The sequence below is a fragment of the Saccopteryx leptura genome, chromosome 1, assembly GCF_036850995.1.
Source record: "Saccopteryx leptura isolate mSacLep1 chromosome 1, mSacLep1_pri_phased_curated, whole genome shotgun sequence".
NCBI lineage: Eukaryota > Metazoa > Chordata > Mammalia > Chiroptera > Emballonuridae > Saccopteryx > Saccopteryx leptura.
In genome coordinates, this window is record NC_089503.1 from 52,928,447 (window position 1) to 52,933,062 (window position 4,616).

Consider the following 4,616-nt stretch of genomic DNA (forward strand, 5'->3'; position numbering starts at 1 on the left):
AGCAAGGGGCCTCACTATCCCACACCCACGTTCTTTGCTAGTTCTATCATCACAAGCCTGTCATTTGTAACCCTGCAACCTCTCTACCAATTTTGGCATTACTCAGAAGGCTTCAGATTGCAAATAACAGAACCTCAAGGCCAACGAAGCACACTGGCTCACACACCTGGAAAGTCCAGGGGTTATGGGTCCTCTCAGGCATACCTGAACTAAGGGACTTAAATAATTTAATTCTTCCCCTTCTTCACTTTTTAAAATTCTGCTCTTTGTGTTTGTCTTTCCTCTTACTCTAGATGAACTTTCCCATGCAGTTAGGACAGGCAGTGGCCAGCAGCTCTAGATTTCCACTGTCTGAGGTGAATAAACCCAACGAAAAGATAAATTCTCTTTCTCAGGGCCCATATATCAATCCCAAGAAAGAGTTCCGGTTTTCTCATTTGGACCAATAACTGTTGCCAGGAGGTGTGGGCCCTGGGGTGACCCTGCGCCAGAACCCGAATGGAATGGAACTAGAGCGGTTTCCCAAAGGAAGAGGGGTGCTGTTACCAGACAAAGAGGAAAAGATGCCGGGAGCAAGACTGATGGGTTCCACCAGTCCACTACAAGTCTTTCTACTGATCCTAAACTTGCAGTTACATACAACTTCCTCCCATTAGTGGCTCTCTGAAGAATGAAGAGGGAATTTTGAAGAAAACTGATGTTCTCTGATTCATCCTTTTCTTGAGGCCAGCATGGTAGCAGCAGGATTGATGTGATGGACAGTGAAGAATGGTGGATATCTTGAGTGGTTTGCCCGCCTACTCTCAACAAGCAAGAGGACTCAGAAGGCTGTAGAATTGGTACTGAGACGATGCCTGTCTGGCTAATAACCCACTGGTGCCAGAAGTGTAATTTTGAACTCAGCCATACCACGGACACGCCCCATTTCCTTCCTGGGGACAGCTGCAGTTCCAGTGCCCACGAAGGGAAAGACCAGGGCACATTCCTCCTACTTTCCACCAGGGCTGCATGCTTTCGCCTGATCTTGACTTCACAGCTCTTTAGTCAAATGAAAGTGTGAGTGCTTTTTTATTCTCCCAGGGGAAACATCTTCTCTCCCTCAGTGTGGTCGTGCTGTGAAAAGAGAAATTATAGAGGACTGCTCTACAGCCTCCTCCTCGGTTGCCAATCACCAGGCAAAATGTCCAAGCAGCTGGTGCCCATCAATTCACCCTCTGTGATTTCAAATCCCAATTAGAATTGTGAACTCCTAATTGCCTCATTTCTAGCCACATTTTAAAGTAATTAATAAGTAATTGAGTAATGTGTTAATAATAGCCTTAATCATTTTTGTAATGATCGGCGCCTGCATAGAGTCATCTTTATGACCCGTGGGAAGCCCTGCACTCAGATCATATCTTGTTAATAGCCCCCAAGCCGATCCCATAAAGTGATCGTTTCTTAACAGAGAAATTTGTTTTCATCCCCCAAAGCAGTTGAAAAAAAAACTTCAACCTTCAAGCTGCAATTTGTCAGACATATTTTAAAATTCTTTCCTCCTCTTGCACATCCCCTCCTCTTATCCAATTTATCCTCCCACTGAAACTCAGAGGGAGGTAGCAACATCCAGGAGTGATCTCTCATTGCAGTGAAGCTTTCTCGCACGACTGCTCCTGAACACACACTTCCTTCAGTGGGAAGAAGACTGACCTGGACACCCACAGCTTTGTTCTATCGTAATTACAGCTCATGTTAGCTGTTAGATAGGAAAGGACTGATTAACCTTTGGGTTTTAATTCAAGGAGAAAGATGGTCACTGCATAACTACCCAGACCACCAGGAAAGCTATAAGCAAAAAATTATAATCATAAATAGATCTCCAAAACTTGCTGTTCTCATGATGATTCCCAGGAGATGAGAGCCAGTGTAACCAAGTAATTCAGAAATAAGTCAGAAGAGCCTGACCAGGCAGTAGCACAGTGGATGGAGCATCAGACTGGGACGTGGAGGACCCAGGTTAGGAACCCAGAGGTTGCCGGCTTGAGTGTGGGCTCACCAGCTTGAGTGAGGAGTTGCTGGCTCGAGCATGGGATCATAGACATGACCCCATGGTCACTGGCTTGAGCCCAAAGGTCTCTGGCTTGAGCCCAGGGTCACTGGCTTGAGCAAGGGGTCACTCACTCTGCTGTAGCCCCCAGTCAAGGCACATATGAGAAAACAATCAATGAACAACTAAGGTGCCGCAGCGAGGAGTTGATGCGTCTCATCTCTCTCCCTTCCTGTCAGTCTGTCCCTATCTGTCCCTCTCTCTGACTCTCTCTCTGTCCGTGTCCTCCACCTCCAAAAGAGAAATGAGTCAGAAGAACATTGGCTGGACAAAATGGGTAAAAGAGATCAAAAGATACAAGCATCCAGTTATAAAGCAAGTAAGTCATGGGGATATGATGTACAGCATGGTAACTGTAATCAATACTACTGCAGTGCAATTTTGAAAGTTGCTAAGAGAATAGATCTTAAAAGTCCTCATCACAAGAAAAATAAGAAAAAAATTTGTAACTATGTATGGTGATGGGTTAACTACACTTATTGTGGTGATCATTTCACAGTGTATACAAATATAAAACTATTTTTGTATACCTAAAACTAATATAATGTTATACGTCAATTATACTTCAATAAAAACACAAAATAGCCTGACCTGTGGTGGTGCAGTGGATAAAGCATCAACCTGGAAATACTGAGGTTGCCGGTTCAAAACCCTGGGCTTGCCTGGTCAAGGCACATATGGGAGTTGATGCTTCCTGCTCCTCCCCCACCCCTTCTCTATAATAAATAAATAAAATCTTAAAAAAAAAAAAAAAACTTAAAAAAAAACAACAACAAAAAAAACAAAAAAAACCCCACAAAATAAAAAACACATAAAATATGGCAATACCTAAGGCTATTTTTCTCTTTGCTATTAAAAAAAGAAAAACAACATTAAAAGTTTTTATCAAATACCACCAACTTACAATCTTAGGGGTCTCAGGTGGTAACTCTAAAGATGTAGAACAAGAGTTCAACATTATGAGTATGGAAATGAAACTGTTGGAGAAAAACTCACAGGGATTGGTTGGTATAGGTTCATTTCAGAAAAAGTGGTCCTTCTCTTATTAATTATCTCTTCTTTCTGCTGTATTCACAACTTCTTGCTTCTCAATTGGTCTTTTTCATCCAGAATATAGGCATATTAAAGTACCTCCCTTAAAAAAAGAAAACCCAAACAGCGCTCCTCTGCCCTTGCCTCTCCTCTAGAGACTGCCTTGTATCACCCATAAGCTTTCCGTCCGCAGTGACACTCCTTTCCCCGGTTCGGGTCCACCCCAATGTACAGACAATTCCATTGTACTAGAATAGAAAGTTTCTCAGTAGGTGCTAGAGTCAGTGCAGGGTTCAGCGGGGGAAGAAGGGTATCAAGAATGGACAAAAAGGGGCACAGCCATAGAATATACCCTCCCTATTTTTATCCTCTGCTCCCAGTTGAGAACTACCAGTTTAGAATTATGTCACATTAATTTCTCATTTTGGAGTCTTTTGATCAGGCTTCTACATAATGAAATCAAAATTGTTCCTGTTATATACAAATATAAGAGACAAAACTGATTATAAAATATAGACTCTCTCCCTCAGGTTGGGTCACCCAGAAACAGACAGTGCAATCAAGATTTGATGCAGAAGGTTTACAGAAGATCATTCTTGAGAACAATGCCTATAAATGAGCAAGAGAAACTGAATTCTGCTAAGAAAGAGGGTGACATGGTATGTGGTTGCACTGAGGTTTCAGCCAGTTTCATAGGAACTCTGAAGCTGAAATGGCCCTTCAGAGATGTCCTAAATCGAAGCAGGGACACTGGGTTCTGATATCTCTGCATCAACCATCACTGAATGTGGGCTGCCGCTGGGGAGGACAAAGGGCAATTTCTGCTGAGTGAGTGGGCAGCCAGCGGTCAACCTTCCTGACAACTGGAAGAATGAGTACCTCACTCCTGGAAAAGTGATCTAGATGACAGACCCCAGCATCTAATTCATTCACCCTTCCTCCCTTAAGTCACCTTACTCAAGCCCATTTGGGTACCTCAGCCTTGCTTATCCTTCCTGAAGCATAGGTACAAGGGGATTCTCACAATAATGAGATGATTTTGTTCATTTGCCTCAACTTGCTCTGTGGGGGTGGGATTTGTTTTATCCTTTCTGTTCCTGTCCAGGAATTTGGCTCTATTCACTTCCAACAATGAGCAACCACAACCTTTTTTTTTTTCTGAGACTTCTTTCTAATCTCAGGTACTTCCTCTACAACTTGTTCAAAAGCTAACTCATCAAAGTCAGATGCAATTTTAAGAAAAGAGATCAGAACTCTTCCAAATCCTTTAATTAGAATTTCAGTGACTTCCTAATTGTTAACGTCAAAGAACGCTTTTTTCCCTCAACCTGTTTGCCATCTCTAGAAGGTGACTTGATTCTATACTTTGAAACCCCTGCTCTCCCTCCCCCACATATTCTTTTCATACTCTGTTTACCCTTCTGGCTCTAATTTCTGGGATTCTAGACACCTCTCTTCCATCCATCCCTAATGCACCAGTATGCTAACTAGACCATAC